Consider the following 12051-nt stretch of genomic DNA (forward strand, 5'->3'; position numbering starts at 1 on the left):
GTCAAGGTCTTCACTGCTATCTATAACAGACAATGTTAAGGCAACAAGAAGCTCCTTTTGATTTGCACAATCATAAAACATTGAAGAATTTCTTTCATTTACAAGTTGGTCCAGGACAACTTCCGCTGTGACAAGTGCATGCACAACCACAGGCTGGGGAAACTTTAGCCCACCTCTCGTGGCGGAGGAAATAAGTGCAAAATCATCACTGTCAAAACAACCATTTTCTAGTACCAGGTTCTGCTTGCAAGAAGTACATGCAAGCTTTTTTGTAACTGTATGCGCGCAATACCCGGCCACATACGTAATGGCTGGAAGCATCGGCTGCTTGTTTGCGATATCTTGGTCTCTCACAGTGATATCAAACTGCTTCAAAGCTTGCAGGTGGTAAACAGCATCACAAGTAGTGAGCACATCTAGCTCAGGGAGTTCGGGTAGCTCCAGCACTTTCTGGAGCCTGAGTTTTTACTCGGATTCGTATATCTGCAGTATTGACACATGATACTGTGCTCCTGACAATTGCCGATATTTTCCAAATCTGTCCTCTAGGCAGTCGGTTTCAAATTTCCCCAACAACTCATATGTGAAGCCAAGCTCGTCAATGCAGTAGCATGACACTTCTATGAGTGCATGGGATATGTGGCAGAATGCACTGTGTGTTTCACGGGGAAGGTGACCTGCATCATGTTTCAGACTTTGCCATAAATTCCGCCAGTCAATGACACTGTTCAGCAAGTTAATCTGAGGGCAAGACAGACTTCTGACGGCTCTTGAAAGCTGTCACGCAGTCGCTGTGCATTGAGGAGGGTTTTCACATTTACAATGTTCCACCATGTCAAGATAATGCGGATAAATTCAGCTGTACTTTTGGCATGTTGAAGATTAGCTAATTTGGAACTAGACAGTGCTGCATTTATTGAAGTGTTGAAAATCTTCAGGACAAGCTTGACATTCTGGCGCTCTAAGTTGGATGGATTTAATGCTTTCAAAGACAACGGGGGGGGGGGGGGGGGGGCAACCGCAAGAGCTCACTGCTTTCCTCTTCGTGCGCCTTCCGAAGTGTGCCCAATGATGCTGTTAGCACCTGCGTATCACTAGAAAGTTCACTTAGGTCATGAAAAAACATGCACGTCCCTGGGTTGCGTTGATTAAGCCAGTTGTTGCGGATGCACTTCAAAATGTGAACGCTGTCTAAAACAAAGAACAAAGGTCTGGAAGGATCAGATGGGTCTGCATAGACAATATCACATCGGGGGGGGATCACAAAAATGGCATTGCTTTCCGGTTTAATTATTATTAGAAATGACTGCAATCACCTTAAGTCGAGCATCCTCTAGGTCTTTAATGAGGCGTCTGAGAATGCAATGGAAGTCATTTGCGTCGAATTTGGCAACAGGTGGAATAAGAACAACGTCTTTGTTTGACGACAAAAAGCTCTGAACCATCAAAATGTACGCAGTCTTTGCAGCATTACTGCTTTTTGTGGCTGCACCTGTTACAAATCATTCTTTATATTCAATTTAGGGCTGTAAATGAATTTCATCTATTATTAGCGTCAAAGTCCGTTCATGGTCCTTCAGTGCTAATGCCATTCGTTCTGCATACGACAAGTACAATTCTTCTTGCAGCTCTAATGAAGGGCTAATGTTATATGCAGCACAAACACGTCTAACAGTGTTTGGGTGGGGAAGCTTCACCTTTGATATACTTCGCATGAACTTGTAGGCATGAAGTGATATGGTAAACATAATACTACCGAACACAAGCAATTCAGAAGGATACTCAGCCGCATTCCTCAAAAAAATCTCAACTTGCTGCCTGAGGAACTTTATCACTTCTGCCTGTCAGTCAGACGGAAATTGCGAACGCGACAGTTCATCCAGCAGTGCCAATGTCTGCTGCAAAAGAAGTTCAACTTTTGCCTCATCATTCACTGAACAATTTAGAGTCTCTTCTAAGCGATCAAGTGTATCTCCCAGTTGTCTGATGTCAGAAATTAAAACAGGGAACACGATGGTACCTACGTTCTCAATCGGAGTTTCTCCAACGTACACCTTCAAAGAGAGGTTCGCACTAACAAGCACAGCACAGCGCACAACCGGCACATCTTGACGCACAAGTTTCAAGAAAAGCACTTCGTCTTTTGTGACCACTTTGCTCCAGGACTCTCCCGCGGAAAGCTTGTTCACGAGGCAAAAAAGGTCTTCGAAAAAGTCGACTGCGTTGTTCATCTCCTCTTCTTCTTGAGCTCTGATTGACTGTTGTACTGCCTCTTGCAACGCTTTAGCCTCTAGCCGAGCGCGGTGGTCTTCTGGGGCCTCGCGGTCAGCACTTTTCTCTTGAGAAAGGTACGTGGGCCATCCGAGAAAAATGCTTGGCGTTGTCCCCGGTTATAGACGCCTAAGTTTCAGGAGAACTTCAATGACTTTTTCTTTGTCCATGTCAGTGTAGCTTGTAGAAGTGATAAAGTCGCTGGGATGGAAGTGCTTTACGCAGAACTGAAATCGGACTTCACGTTACAAGCAAATCTACCGCAGGAATACTCGGCATCTTAAAAAATAAGCGACTGCTAAAGCAACTATGATAAAGAAGTGAATGGAAATATAAAGCAGACTTCCTTAGTACTGTGTACTTCGTTGGCACAAAATCCTTACGCGGCACGGCGCGCGTCCACGCAGTTTCTTCCGCTGCCTTCGCCGGGAACCTGTAGACGCGAATTGAAGGCCCGCCAGCATAATTTCAGTTGCAGTTTGGGGAACAGCAATATGCAGGTATATTTGCTCTTGGTGCGACTGACCAAGAGCAAAACGAGTGGTTTGCGCACAGTGTAGCTAAAGCACGACACGCGTTGTCAGCTACAAACAGAGTGCCGAGCTTTGAAGGCGAAAAATGTTCACGTCTCTTGTGCAGTAAATATTGCCTGGCGGTAGTATTCAAGCCATGGAGCAACAAAAATATATTTTGTTGTAAAAGTTGTGAAGGAATCAGTATGTTTTCCTTAACTGGATTGCTTAAAATGCTTCTGCGGTCACGCCGTAGAATGCGATTGGCCCCACATTAGCGAAAAGCCGCAAGCCGTGACAAGCCATGCCGGTTCCGTCGGCTGTCTCGATATCCGCCGCAGATCTCACCGCGGTGACGTCGGCCAGTGGAAAGGATGAAATGGACAGGCCTTCAGTATTCTAGAGGGTGTTGTTACATCTCGAAGTTCGAGGTCGGCACATTCTTGGTCAGCGAGGCAGGAGGCGCTGAGAGCACTCAGTAAGAGTTGACAGTTGACAGCCGTGCTGTGCGGACGTGCGTTTTGGTGCTCTTCGAATCACGCGTGGAGACCGGGACCGGACAGACTGCGAGAGCGACTGCGTAAAATAGATGAGTACTTTCCTTTAATAGTTTTAAAAGTGCGTTTAGTTTTTTAGGCTGTTAGGGGAAGTGCAGGTTAAGGAATCGAATTTAGGTCAGTGACCTAATTTCGGCCGGGACTATTTGGCCGGCAGTTGTCTCAGTGTTTTTTTTTGTGCGTTAACTTTTAGAGAGATAGCTATTTTTTCCAAGTGATTGATCGGAATTTGCGGTAGCCAGAATTTTATTTTAATTTTGCACGTGTTTTCAAGTGTTTTTTTGTCTTGAGCGTGTAGATATCTGGGCATTTGGTGCAAGCAATAATCGAGTGTTGCTACGATGGTTAAGCTACTGAAGGTTAGATGTATGGAGTGTGAGGAATCGGTGAATTTATAAGAAACGCGGTTCTATTCAGTGGAGGAGGCCGAAGGCGCAGATTTTATGTGCAAATTCTGCGTATTAGGTGCACGCCTGGACAGGGCTGAACAGGCGAACAGCGAACTAGTGCTAAGGATGGATGCTCTAGAAACAGAGTTACAGATAGAGAGGGCAGAGAAGCGTAAGCTTCAAGTACAGCTCTGTCAGATCGAGTCAAAAACAGCTGACACCGCCATTGGAAGCCACAATGGCGAGCCACAATGGCGGGCATTCCAGCGCCAGCCACGTGGATGGCGCTTGCACTGGCATGGACAGCGAGAGGCCAGTAGGTCAGACATGTTCAGGGAGGAACAGCTACGCACAGGTGGCAGCTGGGAATTCGAGAGGCGATACTTAGAAGGGGTCCGAGCTATTTCCAGGGAATGAGGTCACAGTCGCTGATAAGAGGCAGCAAGATCCGGAAGTTAGGAGGGAGTGGCAGAGTACCCTAGTGCTTATCGCTGGTGACTCAAACATGGGGCGCTGCTAAAGAGCTAATCTGGACCGGGTGAAGGGTGCTAGGCGGGTAGCAGTCGGGGTGTTTCCAGGAAAGGCAATGGACGATGTTCTGAGAGCGACTAAAAGTGAACTTTCCGAGAAGGCTGCAAGGCTTAACTTGGTAGTGGTAGCGGCGGGGCTAAATGATGTCCTGAATGGTAACGCCGCACAAATAGGGAAAACATTAGCTGAGGGAGTTGACGGTATAAGGGCGATAGCACAGCAAGCGCAGATCGTGGTGTGTACAGTGCTGGAGGTACAAGGAAGGAATGTAGAGGTTGCTAAAGACGTTGTGAATCTTAATCGTGAGTTAACGCAGTTAGGCCTCGAGAAAGGCTTTGAGGTGGTAGAAATAAACAAGGAAGTGCACAGAGCAGGTTTGGGCAGAGACTTTGGACGAGATGGCATCCATTTCAGTGGAAGGGTAGGAGAAGAGATAGGCAGGCGCCTGGGAGGCCGAGCGGTAGCTTTTTTAGGGGGTCCACGGTGGCTCAGGGCGTAGGGGTAGGTAGAAGCGATGTAAATGTAACAATGGCGGCTGATCCCAACAAAATGGCCACTAGGAGGCCCAGAAAGAAAACTACGAAAAAGAAATTTAACGCCAGGTTCAGTTACATAAACATGCAAGGGGGTAGAAAGAGAGCGAAATGGCTAGAAATAGAACAGCAGTTAAAGGACGAAGCAGTAGGTGTGTACGCTCTATGCGAGACACATCTGAGGGATCTAGAAGATCCACCTTTCATCGATGGCTATGTCTGGGAAGGGTGCAACAGAACAACAACTTAGAAGAAGGGAGGAGGAGTAGGTATGCCGATACATCAAGGAACAAATTGGCAAAGAATAAAATCAACTTGCAAAGAACATGTCTGGGTATCAGGTACAATTGCTGGTAAAAGGACATGGCTAGGGGTAGTTTATTTAGGGACCGGGGACAAATGCAGGCAAGAAAACAAGGATCTAGTTAAGTGCCTCAATGACGATATAAAGCAGATTGGAGACGGTGTCGATATTATTTTGCTTGGAGACATGAACGGCCACATCGAGGATCTGGATGGATACACAGATTGTAACGGGAAGTTAATGCTAGACTTGTGTGAGCGGCACAACTTAGTTCTTGTCAATAGAGAAACTAAATGTGAGAGACAAATCACGTGAGAATCCCGTAACAGGCAAACAACCATTGACTACTGTCTAATGTCGCAGGGCATCTATAGCAAGCTCGCAATAATGGAAATAGACGTAGAGGGGAAGGACAGCCTAGGAAGTGATCATAAACGTATTAGTCTACAGTTGGGAGCCCTAGTCAAAAGAGGAATGCAACAAAGTCCAAAAGACAACGCAAAATTAAATGATGAACAAATAGCGCTAATATCAGCCGATATAGAAGAAGTAATTGAGAAACGCCACATGGAAAATTGGGATTATAATCAGTTGGAACTGCTCATCACTACAAAAATGAAACAAGGGAATGGAGTTAACCGCTGGAGAGGAAAGAGGAAGCCACGAAGCTGGTGGAATATGGAAATTAAGGAGGCCATCGAACAACGACGGGTGGCTTCAAGGGAACACAGAGAAGCAAAGAGGGCGCAGTTATCTGTAAAGGAAATAGGAAACAAATGGGAATCTTATCGACAAAACAAACAGCAAGTTCACGTCCTAGTCCATGCTAAAATAAAGCAGTCCTCTGATAAATGGCTGGCTGAAGTTCGCGAGGCAAATAAAGGGGGGGCAAGAAAATTCTGGAACCATATAAGCTGGTTGGGAAAAACAAATCAAAGAAAGCAGGAACAGATTATAGATGCTGAGGGAAAATATTTAGAGGGAGACGATGCTGTGGACTGCATTACGTCATTTATAGCTGCGTCTTTTAGCAACACCAATGGGGTAATCTCCCCAAGTGAGGCGGCAACACAGGACAGCACAAAAGAGAACAGCTTAGAACTGACTAGTCTTAACTGGGAAAAGGCGGAAGCGAATATTCCTAAAACCACATCCGCAGGGATAGATGAAATTCCAATTAAGCTGATTAATGAACTTGGCCCAAGAAGCAAGGAAGCGCTGATAAAAGCATTGGAGACAGTCATAACAAATCAGCAAATTCCGCACAGCTGGAGGCAGAGTAAAATGAATTTGATTTATAAAGGGAAAGGAGATAAGATGAACATCAAATCCTACCGTCCGATTACGATAACGTCTGTTATGTACAGGCTGGCAATGCAGGCGGTGAAATTAAAAATTCAGGCATGGGTAGAAGGTAATCGGATACTCGGAGAACTCCAGAATGGGTTCAGAAGGGGTAGGCGTTTAGATGATAGCCTGTTCGTGCTTACCCAATGCATAGAAATAGCTAAGGCGGAAAACAGACCTCTGTTTTAGCCTTTCTGGACATAAGCGGTGCATACGATAACGTCATTAACACTTCTTTTTGGGCAAGTTGGTTCATATTTGAAAACTTTAAAAGGGCGCAAACACAAACGACCACAAAGTACAAGAGACGAGACACAAGCGCCGACTGTCAACTGATTTTTATTGGAGCAAGGGAACACCTTATATACACAGCAGCATACACAAGATAAGAAGTTGCAGAACGCACGTGTGAGCAAGAGACACTGCGGAAAAAAGATACGAAAAACCAAGCAAGGCGCTCAAGGGGTGAACAGATTAGTCGCATCTAAAAAACAGACCTCAGCGTTTAAGAGAGATATCGAAGGCTTACTAATGCAACTGCTGCCATATTTCATGATATGAATGGCTTCCAAGCTGAGACGTGCCGTCTTATCAATGCTTTTGCCGAGTATTTTCGTCTCATGAAATCGGGCCACGCAACCACTGCAATCACTAATATGCGCAACTAAATGTGCGTACTTGTCTTTAAAATTCTTAACATTTCTTGAATGGTCCCCTAATCGATCATTGATGCAACGGCCGGTTTGGCCGACATACACCTTCCCGCACGTCAAGGGAATAGCGTAGACCACTCCCGTGGAACATGTCGCAAACCGATGCTTGTGATTAATTTGGCACCCACTCTTTTTCGGGCCACAGATGCGGGGGCATAGCCCTCCCAGCTTACTGGGTGCCGAAAACACAACCGGCACACCGTGCCTGTTGGCCACTTTTTTTAGGTTGTGAGTGGTCTTGTGTAGGTACGGCACAACCAAAGGTTTTTCGGCCTTTTCCTGATTACAACCGGTCATTCCTGTTCCATGCTTCAACTTCTGGAGGAGGGTCTCACAAACAGCAATCAAGATCGAAGAGGGGAACCCTGCCGCTAAAAGTCGGCTTATCTGATTAAGGAAGCTATTTTGCATTCGATGCGGGCACGACCTCCTGAGAGCAGATTCCATGCATTGCAAAGCTATCCCTCTCTTCACAGTCTTGGAATGCGCCGAGCTATATGGCAGCAGATCTTTTTTCGCTCGAGGGTAGTAAGACCAGCAAACGTGTGTTTCACAGAATGTTAGTTCAAGATCTAAAAACTGTAAAACAAATGAGTCAGGTAGTTCATGGGTAAAATTTAGCCCAAGTCCATATTTTTTGAAAGCTATTAAAACTTCACCTACTGTAGAGGGGTAGGTGAAGGTAGTCTGTTTTCTTAAAAGCACTAAAAAGTCATCAACATATCTAAAAATCTTTAAAATCCTTCCTTGGTTTTTCGTATCTTTTTTCCGCAGTGTCTCTTGCTCGCACGTGCGTTCTGCAACTTCTTATCTTGTGTATGCTGCTGTGTATATAAGGTGTTCCCTTGCTCCAATAAAAATCAGTTGACAGTCGGCGCTTGTGTCTCGTCTCTTGTACTTTGTGGTCGTTTGTGTTTGCGCCCTTTTAAAGTTTTCAAATACGATAACGTGAACAGGGAACTTCTGTGGAGCATATTGAAAGATTTAAGTATCGATCATTAGGTAATTGATTTTCTACAGGAAATCTACTAATGAAGTTGAAATTGCATGGGAAGGAAAAAAAAGTACCACAACTGTGGGGGTGCACAAAGGATTAAAGCAAGGTTGTCCTCTATCACCGCTGCTGTTCATGCTTTACGTGATAAATATGGAAAGAAGGCTAGAAGAACGTAATCTAGGTTATAATTTGTTGTACAGATTAGGCGGAAATGCAGTTGAGCAGCGACTGCCGGGTTTAATGTATGCGGACGATATTGTACTGTTAGCAGATAGCCAGGAAGATTTACAAACTTTGGTTAATTGCTGTGGAGACGAAGGAGACGATCTAGGATTCAGTTTTAGCGCAACTAAATCAGGTCTGATGATTTTTAACGATACAACTGACCATGTGCTTAAAATACACGGCCACGAAATACCCAAAGTTGCCGAATACAAATACCTCGGGATATGGCTAAACGAAGGGCAGATATACACGGAAAAGCACGAACAGGCTCTTAGGGCAAAAGGACAAAGAGACGCCGGGATAATGAAACATAGGGCATTATGGGGGTACAACAAATATGAAGTACTAAGAGGCATTTGGAAAGAAATAATGTTGCCGGGACTTACTTTCGGGACTTAATTTCGGCGACGGACAACAGCGGCGTATGTCATTAGCGGTGGGGCTGTGGACGGCTGAAAGGGAGCTGGGGTTGTATGCGCCTGTTGCACCTCTTCCCGAATAACCTCGGATAGGGCAGAAACCGTTGGCGCAGGCGGCGTAGCCGGGTACAGCTTCTGCAGCTCCTCGCGAACGACAGCTTGTACGGTTTCGCGAAGCACGTCAGTGGTATGGATGTCAGTGGCTGCCGCAGTCATGGCCAAAGCTGACGCTCGTATTGCCACAACCGCATATCGATTGACTTTTCCATGGTGGTGGCCTCCGAGAGAAACTCTGCGACAGTGGTCGGTGGATTGCGGACCAGTCCGGCAAAGATGTGCTCCTTTACACCTCTCATAAGGTACCGGAGTTTCTTCTGCTCTGTTATATCCGGGTCAGATCGACGAAATAACTTCGCCATCTCTTTGATGTACGCCAGCACGCAGCCCGTTCTCTTCGTAGCACCCACCCTGTCTTACGGGGTGGGTTCGACAGCACCCGAGAACGGGAGCAACGCAAGTCGTACTTTATTTATACATTTGGAACAATTGCCCAAGGCATTAATGAGAACCTGGGCGCTTTGTCTTCAAAACGCCCCTTGCAAATCCAGTACTGAACTTGGAGTGCCGGCTTGACAAGCCTCGCAAGCTTTCTCCCATACGCTTACACCGATGTCCTCATCGCACACCGAGCTCTTACCTTCCCCCCTTCTACCATCTTGACGAGAGAGGCGCAGACAAAGAACCCTAAGCACTCCCGCCATTCATAGTTGCCCCACGTGACAATTCTTCCCCAATGTCGTCTCCGTTTCCGGCTTTTTCTTTTCATTTTTTTCGTTTTTGTTGCTTCTGTGGGTGTGTGCATGTGAGCTCATCTACATCCCACGTGTGTCCAGTTAAATTCAACTCTGCCTGCCTTCACTCATCCGGCCAAAGAAGTTGCACATGGCGGAAGTTCCCCACCCCACCCCCCCTTTTGCTCCATTGTATTTTGTTTACTCGTTTAAGTGGACAACATTTGACTGCATCTCAAATCTATGCTGTGCTTCGGCCACTTTTGTCTCCATACGCTTTGCTAGCTGTCCGGTGTGTTAGGACTCAGTTCTCCGTCCATTCACCCCTCCCGCGCTTTTTTTTTCCCCTTTTCTCTTTTTTTTCGTCTTTTCTCCGCACGACCGCATACGTGGGTGGCGGGCGACGACATTTACCCTCCCCCTCCCTGTCTTGTTTGTGTATTTTTGGTTAATTATTTCTTTTTTTCTCTTCCTTGAGCCGCTGTGCCTTCTGCATCGTCGGCTTGTTTTGGCTTGTGTGTCGAACACCTGTAGAGATGAAGACCCTTTAAAAAGAGAAGCAAGAACCATGTAACATCAGTCTTGAAAAATGACAGGCTCTGTCCGAAACGTCGACTGCCAATAAATATTTTCTTTTTTTATTTATTTATCATCATACCCACAGCGCCATTGGCTGGCATTACAGTGGGGGGGTAGAAGAAAAAGTACACAAATGCCACCGCGTGCAGGTGGTTACAAAAAAAGAAGATAACAATGAGATAGAAAGAACACGGAATTATTATACACAAACAAATGTCACAGCATGGAAGAAAATGAATCATTTGATAATATGGACACTACTTCCTCAGGCAGCTTGTTCCATTCCGAAACCGTTTTGGGGAAAAAAGACATTTTAAAAAGGTCAGTCCGGCACCTGTATTCTTTAACTTTAAGTGAATGATCTCTACGTAAAGACACGTAATCAGGGTTGGCTATATATTTGGTTCTGTCTATTCCAGTTCTAGAATGAAATATATTATGAAATAATTTTAAACGCAGTACTTTCCTACGTTTTTGAAGTGAGTCCCAACCCAAAGATTTTTTCGCGCTCGTTACACTAAAATAACGCCCATAGTTATTGAAAACAAAACGAACGGCCAAATTCTGAACTCTTTCTAGCTTTTGAACGTCAAGCAAGGTTGAATGAAGCGTTTCTCAATTTCGCATCTTAGCAACCAAGTACGTTTATCTTATTGTGCTAATTATATATATATATATATATATATATATATATATATATATATATATATATATATATATATATATATATATATATATATATATATATAGGTTGCGAGGGCATGAAGTACTTGAATGCTTACAGGAGTACATAGCGAAGTATACACTTCGTTAAAGGAAGACTATTTATTTGAGTCGACGTTTCGTTCGGAAGACCGATCTTCGGATCGGTCTTTCGGCCGAGACGTCGACTCAAATAAATATGGTTCCTTTAACGAAGCGTATACTTCGTTATATATATATATATATAAGAAGTTGGGGAAGTCACATTGAAAAACTTAACAGATTTGTTCAACGTTTCGACCAGGGACTGGTCTTGAAAAAGACCAGTCCCTGGTCGAAACGTGGAATAAATCTGTTAAGTTTTTCAATGTGACTTCCCCAACTTCTTATGTTTTTAATCAGTTGCCTTGAAGATTTTGTTATCCCTTATATATATATATATATATATGTTGCGAAAGCGTGAAGTACTAGACTGCTTATAAGAATATATAGCGAAGTATACGCTTCGTTAAAGGAAACATATTTATTCAACTCGACGTTTCGATCGGAAGACCGATCTTCTTCAGGAGTGATTTTACATTGTGAATGCATCCCCTTTTATAGGGACGGGCACAGAACACAAAGCACATAGCAGAAAAATACGCATAAAAAATTATTAGAGGCAGTCCGACCCACACACACATACACAAAAAAAAATAGAGTTCGAGGAACAGGTACTCAGTCAGAAAATACAACGTCCAGATGCGGCCTCTGTTTTGTTAAGCACCACAGGCTTGCTTATTGACAGTCGTGTCCAGCTGGGAAGTGCTCGACAGGTGCGTGGCCGTGCAACAACTTTTGTAGAAAAATGCGAAAACTTGTTCCTTCTCCTGGCCGCGAGAGCAAAAAAATAAAATATGACCCTCCAACAGAGAGAGCAGGCAACAGAAAAAAAAAAGAAAAAAAAGGAAAATGAACAGAGCAAGGAAGAAACCTCGAAAAAAAAGTGAAATTGGTAAAAGAAAACCTTTAAAGTAGTGCTTTTTCTTCGCACCCAGCTATAGTGCACCCACCCCTGGTTGAGGGGAAGTATTGGAAGGAATGTAAAAAAAGAAAAAAATATAAGAAAGGAATATAAAAAAATGTGAGCTTACATAGTAAAATTAAAAAGGAAAAATAAAAAAAAAATAAAAAAAAATTGT

The sequence above is a fragment of the Amblyomma mixtum genome, chromosome 5, assembly GCF_055824585.1.
Source record: "Amblyomma mixtum isolate Tamu chromosome 5, ASM5582458v1, whole genome shotgun sequence".
Classification (NCBI taxonomy): Eukaryota; Metazoa; Arthropoda; class Arachnida; order Ixodida; family Ixodidae; genus Amblyomma; species Amblyomma mixtum.